The 26,084-nt window shown below is 43.5% G+C and overlaps 1 long non-coding RNA gene across 1 annotated transcript in view; it reads right to left on the minus strand.

Annotated features, from left to right (window-relative positions):
- The window catches only part of LOC130294548 (uncharacterized), a 73,781-nt gene that overhangs the window by 25,239 nt on the left and 22,458 nt on the right, over positions 1-26,084 (minus strand). The window contains exons 2-3 of the long non-coding RNA XR_008848532.1: positions 12,208-12,355; positions 11,859-12,099 (exon numbers count right to left, since the gene is read on the minus strand). This is a non-coding gene — a long non-coding RNA (uncharacterized LOC130294548). The remainder of the gene's footprint in view (positions 1-11,858; positions 12,100-12,207; positions 12,356-26,084) is intronic.

The following is a 26,084-nucleotide window of genomic DNA, read 5'->3' on the forward strand; positions in this document are numbered from 1 at the left end:
CTTTAGATAAGATTTCTTCAAAAATCTTTTGCAATTTATTTTTCTCTGAGGGATGAGGGATATAAAGCCCCAAATCCCACCACCACAAATTATCTAACTGTTCGCTCTGCCTTTAAACACTTTATTAAATTGTAAGATTGTATGCAGTTCTCTCTTCTGCTTTATCTTACTGACCCTCTTGCTGTCTACATTCTCTCCATTATTAAAGGGGTACTCCGGTGCTTAGACATCTTATCCCCTATCCACGCGGCACCCCGTTTGTAACACGCTCCGGGACTGATTACCGGCGACTACAGGGCGGGCAGCGTGTGACGTCACGCCCCCGCCCCCGTGTGATGTCACGCTCCGCCCCTCAATTCAAGCCTACGGGAGGGGGCGTGATAGCTGTCACGCCCCCTCCCATAGGCTTGCATTGAGGGGTGGAGCGTGATATCACACGGGGACGTGACGTCACACGCCGCCCGCCCTGTAGTCGCCGGTAATCAGTCCCGAAGCGAACACGCTCCGGGGACTGATTACAAACGGGGTGCCGCGTGCAAGATCAAAGGGGTCCCCAGCGGTGGGACTCCCTCGATCAGGCATCTTATCCCCTATCCTTTGGATAGGGGATAAGATGTCTAAGCACCGGAGTACCCCTTTAATCCTGATGTAGATCCAGTTTAGTAGCAGAGAAGAATACCTCATATAGTCCTTACTACTGTGGCTTCTCATAGTACCCATAATAAACAGCTTGATGTCCTTTTTCATGTACTCTCTTATTCTCAAACATACAATAGGTAGTTCTCTGGATCTAATCTGGGTCCTGGAGCAAAGAGGTTAGAGAGCTGTATCTACACCTGTGGTGACAGCGTCCTCCTTAGGTTTTTAGCCTAAGGTGTTCACATTGAGGGGGAGATTAAAACCTGTACAGAGGGAAAAAAAAAATTAATTTTAGCACTTTAGTTTTTTACTCCTCACCTTCTTATAGCCATAACGCTTTCAATTTTCGACCTACAAACCAATAAGAGGGCAGAGCTTCTCATAGAGTAGTATTGTTTTCATAAAGAGGAGTAAGATACATATAAAATTATCTGCTCACCTTGCACAGTTTTGTCAAAGTCCCAGCAACTGTAAGTAGAATTAGGATAATTCCTGTAAGTGCTGGTGCTGCCTCCGGGTTGTCAGTGTCTCAGGAACGTCCTGGCTGATAAATAGGATACTTGTTGTCAGCAGTGGAGAAGGAAAAAAACGGGTTGAAACGGGAGCTACCAGCCTAATGTATTATAAATAAGATGCCAGTGTGATCAAAGCTAACAAACAGCCTTTATTTGCAACCATAAATGCATTTCGAGACTCTAGGTCTCTTTGTCAATGTGAATATGGCTTATGGGCCATGTTCCTATTGACAAAACACGTTTTGGCTGGTAGCCCCCGTTCCAACCTGGATTTTTCCTTCTCCACTGGGTACTACAAGTATCCTTGTCCTTGTTTTTTGTAATGACATAATATATATATATATATAAATATATATATATATATATATATATTTGTGGGGCAAACTGAAAAAAATAAAAACGTCATTTTTTTTACTTATGCGGGCTTCCGTTTCTATGCAATGCACTTTTTTGTAAAAATTATGTTATTTTTATTCGGCAGATCCTTATGATTACAATACTCAATTGATATAGGTTTTGGTGGTTTTTTTTTAACTCTTTTAAAAATGTGTAACTTTTTGTCCAAAAATTTATATTGCTTAAAATTGTCCTCTTCTGACCCCTATAACTTTTATTTTTTCCTTTGATTGGGCTGTATGATGGCTAATTTTTTGGGCCATGATCTGTAGTTTTTATCAGTATTATTTAGTTTTGATGGGACCTTTTGATCACTTTTTTTTTATTTTTTTCGCATATGATGTATTTTTATCACTGAGTTATGTATCTTTGAACCACTCTGATGTTGCAGCTTTTCAAGCTTTTCTGTCTATTCCCGGTTGGGGTAATGAAAAGACTGTCATCCTTCCTGTATCCTTTGGTCCATTTAATAAAAAAATATGGAGTCACCTTGAAAGGTCTACTGTGTGCCGTTGTTTCTCCTCCTGAGAGGAGGGATTTGGGAAGAAAGAATTTTTTTTTTTACAAAGACTACTCTGAGAAGAAAAACTTACAGGTCTTTGACAGACAATGCTTTAGATTCTCCACCTTTTTTGGCAAATCTCATTCTCATAAGAAAACACACTGTAAAGAGGTATTCTCATCATAAAAGGTTCATGCAGGTCCCAATCAGTTCCCATTCACTGCTATGAGTAGCAAAAATAGCAGAATATAGCAAACTCACACTTTGTTCACATCAGCATTGGAGCTCCATTCAGGGATCTCCACCAGCATCATCTGCCTGTGGAGTGTTGGAAGGTTGCTATACACCTTTGACAGTTGGCCAAAGTGTGGGTTAGTCTAAGGTAGGGATCGACCGATTATCGGATTGGCCGATATTATCGGCCGATATTCACGATTTTGTAAGTTATCGGTATCGGCATCTAACCTTGCCAATAATGCGGATGCTTTAAATCAATGAACTGAAGCGGCTTTTGCGGGGCCAGAGACCGTCGCTGCCACCCGCTTCTCTACCCCTGCCTGTCCTGGGGTCCTGAGTCCAACCACCGCCGCTGCCCGATTGCCTCCCCCTGCCTAGCCTCTGGCCAGAGACTGCTGCTGCCGCTGCCCCGTTACCTCCCCCATCCCCGATTTTATAATTTTCTGTTCCCGGGGTCCGTGCTACTTCTGGCTCCTGCGGCGTCCTGCACTGTTGCTGTGCGCTGCGCAATGACGAGTGACATCCTCAACGCGACGTCACCGTCAGTGGCCCGGCGCACAGTGACAGCTCAGGACGCCGCGGCCAATTTCATAGCCCAAGATTGACTAGATCAGAAGTCAGAATTATGAAAGTCCCATAGACTTCCGTGAGGCTTCCAGCATTCTGATTCCTGATCACATCAGTTTTAGAGTAAGTCTGGGGTTAGGAGATTGTCCATGATATTTAAACATATCCTACCACAATTTCTCACAACAGCTACTCTTTATGCCATATGGCTTAGTTGCTTCTCATTGCCAAACTGGTCCCTTGGCATCACAAATACGGAAAGAAAATTATTATAATGCAGTTAATACAAAAAAAAAAAAAAAATTATAAAAAGTTGTTAAAATCAAATGAAGTGATTACAATATGTGATTACAATATTAGAGCGTAAGGATATTTTTATTGGGAAAAACTGTACAACTTAAAGGAGGCTCCATTAACCCTATTAGCCTGCCTCTTTTCTGGATACAAGATAAAATACAGCTGGGCATGGATGCATACAGGTTCTGTATGACATAGTAAAGCACATTTGCCCACAGATTTTGTAGCTAGACCTGTAGATTGTGCCCACTTGCAGAATGCCCAAGCTGGCATCTCAGCCGGTCCCATACATGCTCAATTGGCCTTGATACATGGAGACTAGGCATGCCAAGAAAGTATTGCCATCTGGCATAGACATTTCTGGGAATCCCTTGTTGCACGTGGGTAAGCATTATCCTGCTGAAAAATGTCCGTTTGAAGTCCTGCTATGAGAGGCAACACGTGTGGCCGCATGATGTCCAGCATATATTGCTGATAGTTAGTTCCCTTATATCACTACTAGGTGTGACCAACTGTTGTATGCAATGGTTCCTCAGACCATTACACCAGCGGTTACAACAATGTGTTGCTCCACAGCAAAGTCAGGATTGAAGTACTCACCACAGAGCGTCTATACACCGACCCAACCAGCATGTGACTCAAACAGAACCTGGATAAATTGCTAAAAATCATACAGTTCCAGTCCATAGCAGTCCTCGTTCACAACACCACTACAAACAAGGTGACAATGGTTGGCTGTCAGTGGAGGGACACATAATGAATGACATGACATAATCAAATGATTATCTTTACTGCTGGTCTGTCTGGAGCCTGTTTACCCTGTGTGCATGCATATTTACAGCTCCCCACATGAATGTCTAGTAGCCAATGATTTCTTACCAAAAAGTACACTACCCATATGTAGCCCCTGAGAGCATTTTTAAAGGGAAAGCACGTGTGTGCCCTCTTGTGGCAAGACACAGTGTTTTCCTTTCCCCACAATTACTGAATTTTCTGCCTAAACCATTTTGGGTGCTTTTTTTATTTTATTTTTTTTATTTTTTTATCAGACTCTAGTAAAATTTTTGGTTCATATATTCACATCCATGAGTTGTAGATCTCATCTAAATCCATATATTCATGCAGGTTTCTTAACCTGATTATCCTGGTATCTTTTCCTGGGGCCTTCCAAATTCCTGTAGGCAACCTTTGCTTTCCTTTATTGAGGACTGGAGAAGATCTTTTATTTAGGACATTATCTGTGAAGACACTGGATATTTTGTTCTATGCATTTCTCCACAATCCATACATGTTCCCTGCTCTGCATCATCTGGAAAAGAGTTCTGCATTGGGTACAGACCAGATGCTTTCTTTTAGATGTACCCTGTTAGTTCTCATAGTGAGATCAGATGAACCCAGGCTAGACACCTAAGAACATAAATCAATACCTCAATTTTAGGTACTCACAGCTTAGCTGAAGTGTAAGAAGCGTGGTTAACTAGCAGCATTGCATTTTTAAATGCAATTTGGTCCCAAAATGAGGGAAGATAAAATGCCACTTGATCAAATCGCACTCTGTGTAATAGCACCCTTAGATGCAGAGGAATGCACAAGTGCCTACACTGCTTAGAACCTTAAAGCGTCTTGAACTGATTACAAGACTGAGTGGACTAGCAGCATTAAAGGAAAACTGTCACCTGTTTTATGCTGCTCAAACTGTGGGCATCATGAAACAGGGACAGGGACACACTACGATTTATTCCGTAATGCTCTAGTGTTTTAGAGAAATCATAGTTTAAAAATGCTGCCGAGACCTAAGTAACTAGTCATTGAGGCGGGTCTTAGCGGCTGCTCTCTGCCGCATCAGCACTGAGTGATGCATCTCTCCCTACACACAGATAGGCTGTGTCACTGAGGGCCAGCGGGGTGAGAAGCAGTTGCAGGGACCTTCTCGCATGACTACTTACCTGGGCCCCAGTGGGTTTTTAAAACTATGATATTCATACTGTTCACCCCACTCTCTACACCTGTTTCATGCTGCCCGCAGTTTGGGCAACGTAAAACAGGTGACAGGTTCCCTCTTACATCTTAATGCTACAAAAAGTATTAAACAGTAACTCATGTTAGTCATTTCCATTACACAATACAAAAAGAACAGATGTAACCTACCAAACATCAAGAAAGTGTCACCTACAAAACATCAAGTCACAATAGCAATATTCCAGGAGCACAGGAAAATGTATGTCGACTGTGTAATGTAAGCCTCACCAAACTAGATCAATGTCTGTGTCAAATTTGGCTATGTTCACACTGTCATTGTGCTCCAACCTGTTCAGGGTCTGTTTGGCTCTTTTGTTTAGCCAAATGGACCCTGAACGGGTCGAAGTACAAATGACCCCGCCAGATCCCACTGACTTTAATGAGGTGCGTTGGGTGTCCGATATTTTACAGGAGTTGAGTGTAGAAAAAAATAGGACAATTTTCTTCTCTGCTCAACTCCGTGGGGAGGGCTGCACTTACAAAATAACTGTGGTTTCTTCTCAGTGGGCAACGTTTTGGCTGTACATTTAGCCTTTAGGCCACTGCTTGACAAAGGCTAAAATATTGTACACTGGTGTGAATAAACCACAGCTTCTTTTTGAAGTGCTGCTTTCTCTTCTTTTTTATATCCAGACCTACTAACACAAGTAACAGGACAAAGCTAAGTTCTATTGTATTATTGCAGAATGTAATGAAAGTTCAACTACTATTATACTGCAACCTATGAACAAGAATAAACCAATTTTAATACTGCCCCTATGTGGAGTAAAAATATTTAACTACTATTACACTGCCTCGTCAGTACACGAATACAAACACTGTAATACTGCTTCCTACGTACAAGAGTACAACTACTATAACGCTGCCCCCATGTTTAACCATATTACTACTATAATTCTCCTACCTATAAATAAAAGTATATCTACTACAATACTACCCCTTTTATGGTCAAGAAGATGGAACCCTCTGTATTTTTATAATACTAGGAATCCACTGTCTCAGACATTAACTTTAGATCTCTTTACTCTGTAGATGTCAAAGATAATCCACAGACACAGAAAGATGTTCAGAACTTTCCATGATTTTGCGATAAGCAAGTAGTCGTTCACTCTCTGCTGACATCCCCACTGCTGTGGCCTCCTGAACATGTAAATGATTACATGGAGAGGAGCCGAGAACAAGCGATGAGATCATAGGGGGGGGGGGGGGTGAAGTCCAGAATAGAAGAAAAATCTCCCTACTACGCCAACTCTGATCACCGAAAATGGTGCAAGACAAAGTGGGTGCTATTTGGACACAAATTGACTGTGAGGGAGGCAGCACTGGAATGACACTTGGCTAAAACTGTCCGGATTATAACTTTGTCCTGGGGTGACTGTCTGCTAAATACCATCGGCTTGCTTCTCGCAAACCGACCCTGCGCAACTTGCATTCTAGCAAATGTTAAGGCAATGACTTCATTCCACTATTGCGTTATTTGCCAGAAATTGTTAACCCTTTGTGAGATGTTGCGCCAGTGTAAGAAGGAGAAAAGAATTTAAGGCAGGTTGAAAAAAAAGATTACGTTATCACTCTAAAATAAAAATGTTTGAAATTTCTTAAAGTTTACAGCATCTTGTAATACAACGTCAGTCACTTGCTTACTGTTAAAAAGGTGAACAATATCACTGGTCTGACAGACTGTATGTCACTAGAAATATATCACATTTTACTAATCTGTAGTATACCTCAAAGCTGCTTTTCCAATTCTGATGCTTATTGGAAACAGTCATAAAATATATGTAAATTTCTCTACATCATATGACTGCACAGATCATCATGTAAAGATGACACAAAAGAAAGCTTTGTACAGACAAGCAGAGAATTCAGATTTCAGAACAGGATGAGCAATCTAAATTTACAGTGACAGCAGAATAGTGAGTGCTGCTCTGGAGTATAATACTGTATGTAACTCAGACAGTACTATAAAGTCCTTTTCTCAAATTCGGTAGTGTGAAAGGAAAGTAAAAAAGGAGGGGCGCTCTCTCGTGTGGAATAGGAAAGCAGTTGGACAATAAAGCACCCACTGCACCCAAAGTGGTGTGATGTCCCCCTGGGGTTATCAGCAGCGACAGCACCTCACGGATAGGGTGCGGGGTGGATAGCAGTAAGGACAGTTGTGCAGCTCGAATCTTCTATCCGTGGCATGCCACCCTAGCACTACACAGGCTACAGGACGCTATGATTTAATAGTTTTGTGGACCTGAGGAAGGCACCTGCTAGTGCCGAAACGCGTTGTCCTTTTACTTGAACTTCAATAAACTGTCCTGTGCTACAGTGGTATCCTGATTTCTTTTCTCAACAGCAGTAGCGCTTGTTCCAAACCCCATTTTTTTTATTTTCCTCCTGCCTCAAATTCGTTAGGGGACACAGGCACCTTGGCTATAAGATGCTGCCACAAGGAGTCAACACTATGCACAAAAGTGTGCTAGTTCCAGAGATTAACCAATGGCTAATGAGAACTAGGCCACCAGAAAAAGACTTTATGATGACTACTTCCAAAATCTCTTTTTGTTTCTTATGACACTGGAGGACACCTTCCCCTTGGAACATTCCACAGCAATGCCCAGGGGTGAGAACAAGGAGAGAGACAAAAAAAATTAACCCCTTACACGTCCATGTGCCGTTAAGTAGGTATGGCTCGGCCGGCCGGCCCCCAGCTGATTCCTGTAGCTGAGGGCCGGCATTAATAGCCGTCATGGGGCGATCAACTGTGGAGGTGGCCGGAGGGCTTACCTCAGGTTTTGTGTTGGCTGCGGCTCTGACAATGATAAAGCCTGGCAAGAGCAGGCACAGAGCACACAGATCAATGTGGTTCCTTGGAACCACATTGATCTGTATGAGGAATCTAATGATTCCTCCTAAAAGTCCCCTAAGGGGACTAAAAGTGTAAAAAATAATAATAATAATAATAAAAAGTTTAATAACACACACATTAACCCCTTCCTTATTAAAAGTTCAAATCACCCCCCCCCCTTCCCAAATTCCATAAAAAAAATATATAAACATAATAAAAATAAACATATGTGGTATTGTGTAAATGTCTGAACTATAAAAATATTAGGTTAATTAAACCGCACGGTCAATGGCGTACACGTAAAAAAAATCCAAAGTCCAAAACTGCATATTTTTGGTCACTTTGTATACCATAAAAAAAATGTATAAAAAGTGATCAAAAAGTCCGATCAAAACAATCATGGTACCAATAAAAACTTCAGATTGCAGCACAAAAAATGAGCCCTCATACTACCCCATAAACCGAAAAATAAAAAAGTTATAGGGGTCAGAAGAGGACAATTTTAAACTTACTAATTTTGGTGCATGAAGTTATCATTTATTTTAAGAAGTAAAATAAAGAAAACCTATATAAATATGGTATCATTGTAACCAAATGGACCTATATAATAAATATATGGTGTCATCTTTACTGAAAAGTGCACTGCGTAGTATCGGAAGCCCCACAAATATTTTTTTTCTGAGTTTGCCGTAAATTTTGTGGGACATGATTGATGTCATTACAAAGTACAATTGGTGGTGCAAAAAATTACCCCTCATATGAGTCTTTAAGTGCAAAATTTAAAGCGTTATGATTTTTAGAATGTGATGAGGAAAAAATGAAAGTGCAAAAATGGAAAAACCCGTGGTCCTTAAAGGGGTAGTCCAGTGGTGAAAAACTTATCCCCTATCGTAAGGATAGGGGATAAGTTTGAGATTGCGGGGGGTCCGACCGCTGGGGCCCCCTGCGATCTCTCTGTACGGGGCCCCGGCTCTCCGCCGAGATAGCGGGTGTCGACCCCCGCACGAAGCGGCGGCCGACACGCCCCCTCAATACATCTCTATGGCAGAGCCGGAGATTGCCGAAGGCAGCGCTTCGGCTCTGCCATAGAGTTGTATTGAGGGGGCGTGTCGGCTGCCGCCTCGTGCGGAGGTCGACACGCCCCCTTCCCGCCGGCTGTCGGGGCTCCATACAGGAGATCTCGGGGGGCCCCAACGGTCGGACCCCCCGCGATCTGCAACTTATCCCCTATCCTTAGGATAGGGGATAAGTTGCTCACCACTGAATCACCACTGGACTACTCCTTTAAGGGATTAAAATACATCTAGACCACTGTGACCTGCAAGACCCTACCACCCAGGAAACATATGCAGATAGGAATGTGTACTTGCTATAAAAAATAATGAAAGTGTGAAGGAAGGACCAGCTGGTGTGCTTGCAAACTAGTTGAGCAGAAGCTTGATGCCACACAGCTCAGGAAGCTTAAACTGCTTTGGCGGAATGAGCAGTAGCACGTAAGGGGGAGGGTTCCCTGCCCTTGACATGATGTGCCTCGCCAATAGCCAACCAAAACCACCAGGCAATTAAGATCAGTAAGTCTCTAGATGGAAAGACCACTCTCCTTGACTGAGAAAGTCAACAACTTAATTGTCAACCCTGGGAATTTACACAGCAGAGAGGCAACTATCCTGTCTGCATCCTTCATAACTGTCCAACAAACACTTGTTACTGCACACAAATTGTCAGCTTTAGTTTCAAATGCAAAAAGGCCCCACTATCTTGAGCTAAGTAACAGATATATAACAATCCACAAAATAAGGCATAGACATAGACTAAGCTTAGGCACTAAAATGCATATACACATCTCCAAGGTATAACAGACCGGAATCACAGGCACTTTATTGATTTCTATAATTTGTTTCTTTCCATAAAGTTTCACAAGAAAATTTCTCAAGATGTGAGAATTACAATGCAATAATCACAGGTAAGATCAAACTAGACCCCTACATTCGCTTGACGCAACATTTCGGGGTAAACCCTCTTAATCATGAGCATATGCATTTTAAAGGCCATCTGTTCACCCACACTAAAACCAATACACGCATCTTAAATTGCGCGCTGGAGGCCAGTCGGCTCAATATGAATATTCATTATCACGGGTTATGTGAGCGCTGTGCCAACTGAGCGCTCAGGTGACCGGTGACAATGAATATTCAAATTGATCCAGCTGGCCCGCCTCCAGCGTGCAATTCACTGAAGATGGATGCCGATCTTCGGAGGGACAGATCTCCGGAGCGCAGGTATGTATTTAACCACTTAACCATTAATCATCGATCTCCTGTTTACCCACACTATAACTCAAATGTATTGGGTTTAGTGTGGGTGAACAGATGACCATTTTCCTTTAATGTCTAAGCTGTCTAAGCTAAATCTGTTTCTACAACCTATTTTGTGGATTATTATGCATCCTTCATGTGTGCCAGACTGCATGTCCAAACCAAATGACTGAAGTAAGCCCCATGGAATTGTCTGACTGGACACAAATGGGATGACTAGCTAGGAGAGTCATCCAATATTTTCGGCATAGTGCCCTCACTTCCAAGATGTTGAGGAGACTTAAAAATGGAATGAAGCCTGAAGAGACTACCTCCAAGGCCCATTCAACAGAAAATAACATAAGCCAAACATCCTTGACAAAAAAAGAGCCACTTTAGGGAAGTCAAATAAAGGCTGCCCTTATGACAGAGGAAGTAGTCCTATTGATGCCTTGTTTAGAAAGATGAGGGCAAGAGCGCTTAAAGCTACAGGACTCATAGGAGGACTTCCTATTTGGATATGGTCAAGAGGAACAAGGGGTGGTGAAGTAGCAAGGAGAGAAAACAAGAAATGCTTTTCCTGGAGGTAGTGCTGTATTATGGCATTACTCTGATGATTAGTCTTTTTGCACCTGTAGCCCCTGAGATGATCTCGTCTATGCAGGACCCAAAAAGAGCCAACAAAGGAAAGCTTGGATGATGAATCTACCAACCAGAACATGATTCAAACTGATCTGAAGATGGCTATGATGGAGCCCGAACCACAAGAGAGAGGACAGGCAGTATCTATGTTGGCCTCACAGAGATACTTTTCAGCACAGTAAATTGGTAGGAAAAATCTACTATTTTCTGCCGGGGTGTTCGTGAAACAAAGCCATGTTGAAGTTGTTGCACCCATTCCATGGCAGCCATGTTGAATGAAGTAGAAGGGAGACCTGAGCCTGCTGTTAAAAAAGGTAGACTTGGCAAAATGTTCGATCTGGCAACCTAGAAGGAAGCTGTATCCGAGGGTTTAGTTTCCATTTTGTACATGAGGGAAATGGATACATGAGGTCCAAGCACTATGTATAGGAGAATCTTTTGTCTGGGTGTTTCCACTACTTTGAGATATCTTTGAATTCTGATTGAGACTGAAAGGCCTTGGGAGAATGCAGAGGGCTGCAAAAAGAGATCTCCTGATTGGAGGAGGGTTGTTTATCCTTTATCTGGAAGAAATTCTGGATTGGTCCAATTTGGTTGACCATAGTAGCCAATTTAGATACAATGGTACATCACAATATTTGTCGTTTTTCCACTTCATTCCATTTCTCAATAAGTTTGTAATGATCCGGAATAATAAGACTGTATGTATTCTCATTGTACATACCTCTGTCAAGTGGTAATGCAGAATGTCCATCATACAATGTACTGTCTGTACAGTGTTCTAGCACATAGTGATCTGACATTGGGGTAGAGAGGGGAAGATGCACTATACTAGTACAAGGTACAGTAAAAATAATTGAAATGCTACAAAGAAATGTGAGATCTATAGCAGGGCTCTGACACTGTCCTCCTACCTCTCCATGCATGTGACAACAGCCTGGGTTTTTTTTATCTGTCATTCCTTGTGTCTAAGCATCAAAATAAGCACAAATCGTCTGTGGCACAGTGAACAGTAACTAGTTTTTCTCTGGATTAAGCAACTTCATATACTGTTACTATCATATTCAATCTCTATAGAGTATAGTGCAGTGACTGGGTTTCCGATTTCCAACCATTTCCTGCAGCTTTCAAGTGCAGTTTATAGCAGCCTGTATTCTGCAAATAAGGTAAAAAGAGACAAAAAAAGAGAGAGAGGACATTCCCCTAGCGCATTATTGTACAAACAATATACTCCTGCTGCCCATAGTAATGATATGTACTCACATAGGGAAATTGTGAAAAGCTGAGGCAAAATTCTTAGGAAAGCTTGATGAATAGCCAGTAATGGACTGCTTGCTCTTTCAGTCTTTTCTGATGAATCTTCAGACAATCATCATTAAAACTGGCTACTAGACAGCAGGATGGACTTTCCCTAAAAACAAGATGGATCAGATCAATCACTGTCCCATGGTAACTATCGCAGTTTATTAGTTATTCCAGGATAAAGAAAATATAGTTTGAAAGTATTTAAAACTACATATATCACAGATATGTTTCACTCCCGTACCCAAGCTCAAAATTACGAGCATGAAACTGGTTTGTGACACATGTAGTTTTAATTGTTTCTAAAATGCACTTGTATACAGTAGTAAAGAAGTCTTTGTCACACATCTTGGGTTTTATATGGAGATTACTGTGGGACTGAGCTTGATCTGCTCAACCATAAGGCTGTGGGGCATTCTGCATGTAGACTACTTACAGCAGCATGTATTCTGTATATGAAGTATTGACAGCAGTCTGTATTCAGTATGAGTACGCAGTCTGGATGTTGTCCACACATTGTGGTTTTGTGCAGTGTCTCCCCTACTGTCTGGATTGTGTTGCAGCTTCATTGTGATAAAGCTTCAACCATGACCTGTGCTCTACTGAATCAGATTCAATTGAGAGGTTAAAGCGCAACTGTCATGGAAATTATACCCCCCAGACTAATAACATGATAGTCTAGATGATGATACGTGTAATGCAGCTGTACTTTTGGCTGCTGTTTATCACTCTTTATCAGCCAGAAAATAGTTTTATCGTGCGGTCAGCAACAGTCGGGTAGGCGTGGCTGGGGATCGTAATGCCCCGCCTCCACCACGCCTACCCCCTGTAAGTGAGCGCTGGACCACTGTGTGATTGACACACAGGTCCCCACCCCCCGATGTCCATGATGTGCGGTCCAGCATGACTCCACTGAGCCTATACATATAATGTGCACCTTTATATATACAGTGCCCGTACTCCTCTTCTTTCTTCTCATGGTGCCGGGGACGCGCTGCTTCTGCTTTCACTATAGGCAGAGAGCTCGCTCCCGTTGTCTGCCGCCAGCTCAGTGCGCCTGCGCAGTGCTAGAGGCAGGGAGCGAGCTCTCTGCCTATAGTGAAAGCAGAAGCAGCGCGTCCCCGGCACCATGAGAAGAAAGAAGAGGAGTACGGGCACTGTATTTCATATAACATAAAGGTGCACATTATATGTATAGGCTCAGTGGAGTCACGCCGGACCGCACATCATGGACATCGGGGGGTGGGGACCTGTGTGTCAATCACACCGTGGTCTAGTGCTCACTTACAGGGGATAGGCGTGGCGGAGGCGGGGCATTACAATCCCCAGCCACGCCTATCCGACTGTTGCTGACCGCACGATAAAACTATTTTCCTGCTGATAAAGAGTGATAAACAGCAGCCAAAAGTACAGCTGTATTACACGTATCATCATCTATACTATCATGTTATTAGTCTGGGGGGTATAATTTCCATGACAGTTGCGCTTTAACTGGCTGTAAATGTAAACAGGTATAAACTCCACAAGTTGCAATCTAATTTGGAGTTTTAGCTGTGCCGAAACGCATCGCCATCCGTATTAAAAATATTTTTTTTGCAAATCAGAATCAAAACTGTTTGCAGGATTTCCATGTGAACATTACCACCATTGTTCAGACGTAAGAATGTGGCTGCAGGACATGCTTAGATAAACAAGTGTTTGAGTGATGTGAAAGAAATGCGGGATTCTGACCCGTTAGTCATCATGACATAAATCAGACTTTTACCAAATTGTTCCATAACAGGTCGACACACACTTGCCCCAAAACCATGACTCAGTCAGTAAACATCGGCGGACAGCAGAACATATTTTCCACCCTAAGACTTGAACAGCAGATGTTGTGCACAAAGAGGTGAGACATAAACTGGGATCACAAGAACATGTTTGTTTCAGTGTTCAGTCATTGGGCATGAACAGACGATGTCAGTGCAGTCCTGTGAGGGGTACTGACCCCTGTGTAAATAAATGATGCCTAGTGTCCTTGGGAGGTTTTCATTAAGAGACCAGTAATCGCTCCAGTGTACTGATTTCTTCATGGCTACTCCAGTGTATGTTGTCCTCTTTGGTCAGACAGTCATGTCTTGTATCCCCTGTAATACAATAATTTACATGAAGTTGTTGTACATCTGCGGTTGAGGCCAGTGGTTGGCAATAATAAGGGCTTAAAGCTTTCCATTACTGCCATTAAAGGGTTTGTCCTCTGACAGAAGAATGTTCCTGCTCTTCTGTTTTCTCTAGTTCCTTAGGGTACATTCACACTACAGAATTTCTGAGCGGACTTAGGGTAGAGTCACACATAACGAATCACGGCCGCAATGTCTGAGCCTCGATTGCTGCTGTGAGCAGGGCAGAGGGGATAGGGGAACAGATGTAGGCACACTATTGGGCTGGGTCACCGGCGGATCCGCAGTGTAAAAATTACTATGTATATATGAAAGTGCGGTCCACAGCAGCCTGTTCAGCGAAGAAGGGGCAAAGCACACACATCCTTCTGCTTCCTGCAACTCCTCTATCAGGCACAGTGTTACAGGCCAGATTCGCAATAGTTGTAGAAAGGAGATGCAGGAAGTGGAAGATTAAAGGGGTTATCCACCAAAAGGTGATTTTAGTAGGATGTACCTGCCAGAACTGAGTATTTAATGTTGAATTTCGTTCTCTAAACTACACATCCCATAGTTCCATGCTTGTAGTATGAGGTCACTTTCCTCCCTCCCACACATCAGCCATCCGACCCATTGAAACACACCTGTGATCCCTTCAATGCAATACTTCAGTGTTTTCTAATCAGGGTGCCTACAGCTGTTGCAAAATGAACTCTCTCCCACCCAGCGGTTGCTCCACCCATTGAAGCAGGACGGACTCCCTCTGATCATCTGACTAGTGATTTCAGGTCTTGGCACACTGCAACCTGGGAAATCCCGAGACCTGAGTAATTTTGTACGCTGTTAAGACTGCTGAGACCCATAAATTGTTGCTACTGTACCAATAATCCCTCCCCCCTCCCCTTATTTACTAAAATAACAGACGAACAACAATTTAACTTTTTATGTGGGTAGAAGTCGGCCACAGCTTTTATTTATAAATAACAATAAATAACTATAAAACATATCAACAAAAAAGGCATCGAAGGCTTCTTGGCACTCTGGGAGGTACTGTCACACCCGCCGCTGCACAGGTCAACCCAGGATGACCCAGATCCTCTTCATTTCTCCATCGCAGAGAAGACCAGTTAACCCTACACTGGGCTCTCACCCGCACCCAAGAGATAAAGTCTATGTTCGATCCCATGCTGCAATACCGAAAGAAAGATATTGAGCCCGATATCTGACAAGAGCACTCCATCAGACCGAAGCAAAGCACGGTTGTCCCCTTCCAGCTGCACGTGTCTGACCACCCCCCCCCCCCCGAACGGAGCCGCACGAATCTAGACATCCGTGCGTTAACCATCATCCGGCACACCCACTCCACTGCATCCACATCACGGGCCCCATGCCACACAGCCCGGGGAACAATCTCTGATCACAGAAGAAGGAGCTCCAAAAAGAATGCAGGGAATAACACCAGATCCGCCTGCATCATAGTCAGAAGCTCCGCCAACGGTGTGGAACACAGATCATTCCCCCCGACATGCCGAGCAAGTAGCACAGGACACCGGGACATCCGACTGATGCCAACCACCTCCGCCAGCACCTGGGGCCACCGCAGCCCCCGAGAGTTGGAAGAAAGGCCATTAATGGCCTGAACAACCCCCATGTTGTCAGACCAAAAACACACCCGCTGGTCACGCAAATCATTATACCAGATTTGAACTGCAACCACAATCGGGAACAATTCCAATAAAACAAGATTGGGGGTATAAAAAAAAGGAGGAAAACGCAGAGATAGTGCCATAACCTTTGGTGGGGTAAAGAAAAAAAAATTGGAATGCTGCTCACCTTGTAGAGTTGTGCTAGGTTACAGGCACAACTCTGGGATGCGCTTTGATTGATGTGCGGCAAGGTTCCAGGGGCCGTTGTCCATTGGCACCGCTGGCAGCCCTGGAATCTCGCCGCACATCACCTGCCCAGCATCAGGCCCGATGCTGGGCAGGTGATGTGTAGTGAGATTCCGGGGCCGCCAGCTGTCGGCACCGCTGGTGGGCGATCCTGATGCTGGCAGATGGACGGGAGCCGCTTACTTGAGCGCCGCTGGTAGGCGGTTAGGATGCGGGTTCAGCGGGGTTCCGGGAGCTGCTGTTTGTCGGCACCGACAAGAGAAGAATCCCCTGACGAAGAGAGGAATCCCCTTTAGAATCCCCTCTAGAAACGCGTAGTCCAGCATATCCCGAATCTATGTAACTTTCGTTGCCCATGTTACTATTGTAATTTGAAAAAAAAAAAAGTTTACACAGCATCCTTGCCATCTGTTTTATCCCGGAGAAGCGCCAGAAGGATTTTGGGTCTGTCCATCTCCACGGACACCCGCAAACTACTCTCAGCCAATAAAACAAGATTGCAACACAAAAATGAGGTTTGCCAAGACTCCGGCCACTCAGCCACATTCAAACGCAAACCAAAAACTGCACCGAAACCGACTACACTGGCCGCATCCGTGAAAAGGGCCATCTTGCCATTCGTAACCACGGAGGACTGAAAGCAGTTCCGACCGTTGTACGAGTCAAGGAAACTCAGCCAAACCGAGACGTCTGCCTTCAAGGTCCTAGTAATACAGACGGGGTGGTCCGGGTGCTTAGCACCCTTGGTGGCCAAGGAAAGCCTGCGGGGAAAAACCCTGCCCATTGGCATAATATGACACGCAAAATTCAACAAACCCAACAAGGACACCAAAGTCACCTTTCTCGCCCCGTGAAAACCAAGCAACAGCGATCTCAAATGCTCCTTTTCCCGAGGGAGGCGAAAGACCATTTCCAGCGTGTCAATTTCAATACCCAGAAAAGACAACACCATACAGGGGCCCACAGTCTTGTCCTCGGACAAAGGGACACCAAAACGCCCCATGAAAAACCTGAAAGTATCAAGCAAAAAATGGCAGTCTGGAATCGCCCCGACTCACAAACAAAAAATCATCCAAAGTAATGCGTCACAGCCGAGGAACCAGTCTCATATCTCACCACCCATTCAAGAAAGGAGCCAAAAATCTCAAAATAGTGACTCTATATGAGCAGCCCCATCCAAAAAAACAACACAACAAATGGTAACAATCAGGGTGTACAGGGAGAAGGCGAAAAACATCCTCAACATCAGACTTGGCCAACAAAGTCCCCCGTCCCACTTTTCTGACCAAATCCACCACCCTGTCAAACGACACATATTGCACGGAAGAATCCTCTTCCAGAATACCGTCGTTAACTGAAGAACCAACTGGATGGGAAAGATGATGAATCAGGCGGAACTTCCCTGTCTCCTTCTTAGGCACCAAACCCAAGGGAGAAACCCTTAAAATAGCTTGCACCGCCGAACCGGATGAGGACAACCGGTCAGCCAGGGCCCTAAGGGCAGTCACCAAATTAGAACCCACACCACCCCCCCAAGCCCCAGAATAGGAACACTCACAAGGTCCAAAAGAGGTAGAAGGAACAGGAACCACAGTAAGAACTTCACCACCGCTGGGAGTGGGGGGCAGAGGCGCGCTGGCAACCACCAGACCACGGGAACTCAGCCGCCGCTCGGAACAGCGCTAGCAGCCATCATCAGAGGACACCGAGGAGCTGGAGGGTCCAGATGAAGTAGAAAAAGACCTCCAGTGGGATGAGCGGGAGCGCCTGCTCTGGACTAAAGAATGGGAAACTCTGGAGGACCTGCGGTGACACCTCCTAGATCCAGAGCAAGAGCGGTGGCAACCATGCCTGCTCCCCACCCTGGACCTAGAGGGGGACGAACAGCAGGAGCGGGCATGACTACACTCCCTGCTCCCACTGCTAGCCAGAGGAGCAGGAGGAAGAGGTGCCGCAGCAGCCGCTGACACATCTGCAGCAGGGAGAGGGGGGGCAGAAGCTGCAAAAATAATGCTGGGGCACACTGCTGTGCTGCTGGAACCTCCGGAGATGGAGAAAACAGCAGAGAGCAGGAAGCAGAGGAGGGAGGTTAGGAATCCGTCTGTGGGGGAAGGAGGGAGGCATCAGCGGCCGGCTCCTGAGTTGGGGGGACCGCCAACTCTCCTGAGGATCCAGAGCTGGCCTGTGCGCCCATGCTGCCGCCGTGAGGTAAGATGGCAGACTGGGGGAGGGAGCCGGACGCAAAGGGGAACTGACTGGAGTGCGGCTGCGCAGAAGACGCAGCCTCACGTGACCTACCACTGGGAGTCGAAGTGGCCGCATCACCGGGACTGAGCCTTGCAGGAGGGCGGGACTGCCAAGAAGACCGCCTGCCTCCCGGGTAAGACGACGTCGCCTCAGATGGAACCGGAGGGGAAGAAAGCTCCGCCAGCAAGCGGGCAAACCTCCCGTTCCACATGGGCTTGGATTTGCTCTGCTATATCCATCCTGCCGGCAGACAAATCTACAAATCTCTGGGTCAAAGAGATAATTGGCAAACAAGGGGGAGAAGGACTTCAATATCAATGAGGGGAGGGAACATCAGAAGCCCGGAAAAACACAAAGCCCCCTGCTGGGCAGAATACACAGGCGGGGAGGGGGCCAGCCTAACTCAGAGGGGTATTTTTAACCCTTAACTGCTCAGCAGTCAGGGGATAAGCCAGTTACGCATGGCTTATCCCTAAAAAATAAATATTGTGGCAAAAATCACAGAATTGTGAGACCACCATAACACACAGGTACAGACACTATATAATGAACTGCACTAACTTTACAGCCCCTGTAGCATAGTCAAATAAAAAAAAGATCCTGGAATACCCCTTCAAGTGTTTTGGGTGCCCATCTTCTCTCTCCAAATATATATATATATATATATATATATATATATACACGGAATACAATATATATATATATATATACTCCTCTGGGCCTCTGCAAAACTCTAGCCTTCCCCACAAACTCTCTCTCTCTCTCTCTCTCAAAAAACAACTCATCCCTTACACACAAACACACAGAAGACCTCCAGTCTGGTCCGATCTCTGTCCCTCATTAACTCCCTCCCACCCTTCGGTACAGATCACTCATTAACCTCTCCCCTTATGTAACTTACAAATGATCTTCTCCTCCACTACAGAATATTATTACCCTTATCAAATATACCAGCTTATGCAAGTAACTGAAGATGGTGCCTGCGGTCAGAACTGTGCCTGACGCAATACGAAAGCTGAAGTAAAAGAAGAAGTTAATATAAACAGAGTTGAAGAAAAAGAAGTCAATATCGATGACAAGGAAAATATTAGGAATGAATGCGCATGATCATGATTAACAGATGCTTATGCCTTATATGAACATATATACTTAAAGGAGTAGTCCAGTGGTGACTCAGTGGTTTACAACTTATCCCCTATCTTAAGGATAGGGGATAAGTTGCAGATCGCGGGGGGTCCGACCCCTGGGGCCCCCCGCGATCTCCTGTACGGAGCCCCGACAGCCTGCGGGAAGGGGGCGTGTCGACCTCCGCACGAAGCGGCGGCCGACACGCCCCCTCAATACAACTCTATGGCAGAGCCGAAGCGCTGCCTTCGGCAATCTCCGGCTCTGCCATTGAGATGTATTGAGGGGGCGTGTCGGCCGCCGCCTCGTGCGGAGGTCGACACCCGCTATCTCGGCGAAGAGCCGGGGCCCCGTACAGAGAGATCGCGGGGGGCCCCAGCGGTCGGACCCCCCGCGATCTCAAACTTATCCCCAATCCTTAGGATAGGGGATAAGTTTTTCACCACTGGACTACCCCTTTAATTAACCAATCAAAATTTAACACAATGATTTTTATGTGATAAACAATCTTACTCTATATGAATCCATATAAGCATGTAACCACTTAATAAAGCAAGCCAGTGTGTACCAAACTTTTTTCTGGTGTTTATTCCTAGTGCCGGCACTCAGCATATAGTAATTTGAACAGCGGCAGCCACTCACATTCAAGGCCTAACCAGAGGTAACCTATGAGGAGCAACTCCTTAAATGGGCACTCTCATTAACTCCTTAACGATGCAGGAGGTCACGCGGTGGCCCCGCGTCATATCGGGTAGGTCCCGGCGGCTATCAACGGCCAGGACCCGCGGGTAATACAGGACATCACCGATCACGGTGATGCCCTGTATTAACCCTTCAGACGCGGAGATCAAAGCTGACCGCCGCGTCTGAAGTGAAAGTATCCCGGCTGCTCAGACGGGCTGTTGGGGACCACCGCGGTGAAATCGTGGCGTCCCGAACAGCTTACAGGACACCGGGAGGGCCCTTACCTGCCTCCTCGGTGTCCAATCGACGAATGACTGCTCCATGCCTGAGATCCAGGCAGGAGCAGTCAAGCGCCGATAACACTGATCACAGGAGTGTTAATACACGCCAGTGATCAGCATGAGAGATCAGTGTGTGCAGTGTTATAGGTCCCTATGGGATCTATAACACTGCAAAAAAAAGTTTAAAAAAAAGTGTTAATAAAAGTCATTTAACCTCTTCCCTAATAAAAGTTTGAATCACCCCCCTTTTCCCATAAAAAAATAAGTGTAAATAAAAAAACATATGTGGTATCGCCACGTGCGTAAATGTCCGAACTATAAAAATATATCATTAATTAAACCGCACGGTCAATGGCGTACGCGCAAGTCCAAAAAAGCGTATTTTTGGTCACTTTTTATACCATTAAAAAATGTATAAAAAGTGATCAAACAGTCCAATCAAAACAAAAATCGTACCGATAAAAACTTCAGATCACAGCGCAAAAAATGAGTCCTCATACCGCCCTGTAAGTGGAAAAATAAAAAAGTTATAGGGGTCAGAAGATTACATTTTTAAACATATAAATTTTCCTGCATGTAGTTATGATTTTTTCCAGAAGTACGACAAAATCAAACCTATATAAGTAGGGTATCATTTTAACCGTATGGACCTACAGAATAATGATAAGGTGTCATTTTTACCGAAATATGCACTGCGCAGAAACGGAAGCCCCCAAAATTACAAAATGGCGTTTTTTCTTCAATTTCGTCGCACAATGATTTTTTTTTCCGTTTCGCCGTAAATTTTTGGGTAAAATGACTAATGTCACTGCAAAGTAGAATTGGTGACGCAAAAAATAAGCCATAATATGGATTTTTAGGGGGAAAATTGAAAGGGTTATGATTTTTAAAAGGTAAGGAGGAAAAAACGAAAGTGCAAAAACTGAAAAACCCTTAAGGGGTTAAAACTAATTTTTGCTATTGCACGCCTTATGGTAAATAAAAAAGATTTCTAATATACTTTGGTTAAAAAAAATGAAGTTTTCTATGTTTTATTTGTGCTTAAAAAAAGCACATTTCCCCCCATCTTATACACAGACTTAGTGCACACAGGAAGTGCAGCCTGGAGTGCTGAGGGGGGTTCAACCAACAACATATGGCAGTTAAGTGTGAGAAGAGCTATGATTGGATGAGGCTGGACACACACCCTCAGCACTCCAGGCTGCACTTTCTGTGTTTGGACCTCGGTCCCAAGTCTGTGTATAAGATGGGGAAAATGTGCTCTTGAGCTTTTTTTTTTTTTTTTAACTGTCATTTTTATTAAGGTTTTTCAACATAAGGTCAGAACATCACAAGATATATGGTAGAGTAAAGTGCAAATCAATACCAAAAAAAAAAAAAAAACAGGAGAAAGACAAGGTAGAGCACGTCATAAAAATCTCAACTGGCAGGCAATGCGTAAACTAGGAAGTCAACTAGAGAATCCCAAGAGGCCCAATACCGGGCCAGAGAAGACAGACAAAAACAAACAAAAACAAGGACAGGACAACACAAAAAGGACAAGAGAGGAGGAATAGAGGGGGGGGGGCAGTGGGAGTAAAAAGGGGAAGACCAGAAGGAAAGGGAAGAGAAAGATAGCGTCAGGGGGAACTAAGGAGGTTGCCTATCTAGAAACCTGTACTCTTGAGCTTTTTTAAGCAAAAATAAAACATAGAAAACTTCATTTTTTTTAAACAAAGTATATTAGAAATATTTTTTATTTACCATAAGGAGTGCAATAGCAAAAATTACTTTTAATGAGAGTGACCATTTAACACAACTAATTGCTTATGAAAATAATCTTTAATTGCAGGCTTATTGTACACAGAATGTCCACCAGAAATTCCATAGTATGAACACAGCCTTAGGGGAGGATCACATAGGGTGCATTCACAGCATATTTTACACTGCGGATGCGCCGATGGTGTGTTGGCTCATAGTGACGTGAGAAGCAAGAAACCGCAGCCTGCGGTATTGAAAAAAGGTGTACTCAGCGCTCTTCCTTGGTCAGTCCAAGACTCCTCTCAGTCATAAAGGGGATGGAGTCGGTAGTATAGTACAAAAAAGAACTACTTTATTCCATAGAACATTAAAACAATAAAACAACAGGTACCAATGGATGACGCGTTTCGAGGGGCGGGACCCCCTCTTCGTCAGATCAGATAATTGGTTGACAGGTAAGTGACGGTATTTATAAATGAAAAAAGACAGCTAACAACAGACACCTTGAATTTCAATTAAATGTCTACATTGTTATATTGCACATATATTCATAGTGACGGAATTCCCACTGTAAAAATCCGCCGCTATGAGAGGACACTCAGACGGGAGCTCGCTCTGCAGTCCCTCTGTGTATGCCACCGGTGCATATGCTGCTTCAAACACACTGCGGATGTGCTCCTTGTGACCCTGCCCTTAGTCTGTTTGGGGCAGGTTCTATGCAATTGTCTTAGAGCTCTGGATCAGCTGATCTTAACTGCTAGCCCTGGATTGTTTTAAGTATATTTGACTGATAAACCTCTTTTTAAAACTCCCTGGTTTGTACCATTCTATGGGGATTATAGCATATGCTCTGATTCTGATCTTTAGATTTTGCAGTTGCTGTGGTTTTTAATGCATTTATCTTATTGCACTGCCTTACTGTTTCTGCTAGGGAGATTCAGAGTGTTTCCATAGGGAAATTGCAGGGAAAGTGAGGTTAGTGTTCAGTGGAAGTTCAAGGAAAATATTAGGGATAGCTACAGAGGGTCAGTATTTGCTCTTTTTTGTCATCTTCTGCTTCATTCCTGATTGCAATCATCATAATTTGTTCCATCAATTCATTCTGGATCTTTTTTAGATTTGTGCTTTGTATGTTTTTCTTGCGACTGCATGCTTTTATGCTATTTGGCTCTACTATAAGTATTGTGGGAATCTGATTACTAAGGGCCAAAGTTAGAGACCAGGAAGGCAAATTGTCATAGATTAAGTTTTGCTGCTTAGTGATCAGTCACCATTATTATATCACCAAATTAATAGGCAGTTCCTATAGGAAAGCATCATACCTCTTCTTTTACTGTCATCTCTTCTTTTAAGGGTTCATGTGAGTCTACAGGCTAAACACAGGTCCCTTGTAAAATACACAGCAGGAGATCAATGACATGTATTTTACTAGTACCACTGATTTTATAGCATTCTGTGATTATCACAGCATTTGGACCTTCACTAATATGTGCTTTAAGATATTTAGCACATACCAATATGTGCCTGATTGCGGCGGGACCCCGCGCGTGCTGACAACTTATCCCCTATCCTTTAGATAGGGGATAAGTTGTCAGCACAGTAGTACCCCTTTAAAGATATTAAGGGGATATCATTGTGTTAAGAGCTTTTGTTTGCTTATATTCGGAACATAAAATGTCGCATGTGACTTTACAAAGTAAGCAAAGAGCTATAAACGATTTTTACAAAAGTCAATTACAATTTTTTACTTGTAGTTGTAATGGATTCATCAAGTGTGAATGTCGCACAAAGAATTGCAAACCTCTCCAAAACACAAATCTATTCCAGCTCAGACTTGGCTTACCAAACTGCCTTTGGAGAGCTCTTCTAAAAAGTCACAAAATGGTGTTCTGAAGTGATTTATTGTTTTTTGCTTACGTGTGCCAAATCTATCAACCCCCCTGCCATAGTATGATAAATATGTTGCACATAAGCAAAATAAAAGGAAAAATAAACAATGATATATCTCCTCTTAGGTCCCTTTCACACTATAAAAATACTTCCGTTATGAACGCCCGTTATAAAAAAGCCTGGAAATCGGCAGTTATACGTCTAGGAACAAAATCACTAACGGCCGTTAGAAAATCCCATTATAGTCTATGGGATTTTTCTAATAGCCATTTTAACCGGTTATCGTCCATTATTAATAACGGACATTATTTTGTGACGGGCGAATGAACGGAAGAAATAGTGCATGGACTAATTCTCCTGTTACTATCGGCCGTTATAAATAACGGGCTATAACGGGTTAAAACGGCTATTAGAAAAATCCCATAGACTATAATGGGATTTTCTAACGGCCGTTAGTGATTTTGTACCGGCCGTATAACTGCCGATTTCCAGGCTTTTTATAACGGGCGTTCATAACGGAAGTATTTTTATAGTGTGAAAGGGGCCTTAGAGTTTGTTCAGGATGTCTCAGGGGGAATAAGAAGACCTTCCCTTATATACAGTAATATCTCAGGCTCTAGAGACACTGATACCTAATAAAACTCAAGTAGGTGGTTCTATTCCAGTAACATTGGTGATGAACTACCAGATCCCCCTTGATTCCCATGTTTGGAGACAGATTATAAAACAATGTTTTGCTCATGTTGATCTGTAATTTACCACAACATAGTTTTAGTCTGATGTTTATCATTATTTTATGCAAGACTTTTCTTACTTTATTCTGTGAAATTTTATTTCATAGCTAAGCAGCAAAAAAACTTGGCTTATGAAAAAAAAAAAAAACACTCTGGACACTAATTACGATTAGTAAATTACATAAAAATAAACCAGACAAATGAAGACTAGACATGGTCAGCATGACACAGACAGAGCATCCAGACAGTGACCAGATGGGAATAGCTCATACTCCATCGGCAAGATCCAAAGTTCTGTGTTCATCTGCAGGAACATTTTTATTAAGTGCTGACCCCTGACTTGAGAAAAGGCATCTCTGGCTTCTTTTACTCCCCTATAAATATTTACATGCAGCTAGTGTAAGACAAATGAGTGGTGTAAGAATACAGCCGCAAGAAAAGTGCCCTCCGCTGTTCATTCCTTGTCTATATAAACTCTCTCACTGCTAATCACTAGGCCAAGCAAACCTCAACTGTATGGACATTGGGGGAGATTCTCAAAGAATTTTGCGGCCAAAAAAATCTATTTTGCGGCAAATTTTTTTGCGCGAAAAGTATCGACCACATTTTCAAAGAGCTTTGTGCCGCAGTTTACACTGTTCACATCAGTTTTGTAAAAGTGGGCGTGGCCAAGTATATTGTCTGCTTTACATGATATTTTCAAAGAGGTGAGAGTCCAGTTTACACAAAAATTTCACACCAGCTTTTTGTAGAAATCACAGAAATGGTTGTAGTTTTATTGTTTGTGGGGTTTTTCCGTTTTTTTTTTTTTTTTTTTTTGAAAAGATGAAATTTAAGTAATTATTTAAAAAAGAAATAATTATTATTGAAAAAGGTTATTAAATAAAAAACATTTTTTTTCTCGTGGTCACTGCACCTGCACTCACACTTAAGCTCAGAAATGTTTTATTTATACAGTTATCGCTTGTCTGGGCACTAGTAACCATGGAATATTTCGTGAGATGTTTCTGCCAGAGTTTTCTGGGATATAAAATTTGGAGCAAAAAACTGCAATTTTGGCACCAAACTGTAATTTTGGCACAAAGAAATTCAATATGGCTGCAA

Source organism: Hyla sarda, chromosome 10 (genome assembly GCF_029499605.1).
Source record: "Hyla sarda isolate aHylSar1 chromosome 10, aHylSar1.hap1, whole genome shotgun sequence".
NCBI classification, from domain to species: domain Eukaryota; kingdom Metazoa; phylum Chordata; class Amphibia; order Anura; family Hylidae; genus Hyla; species Hyla sarda.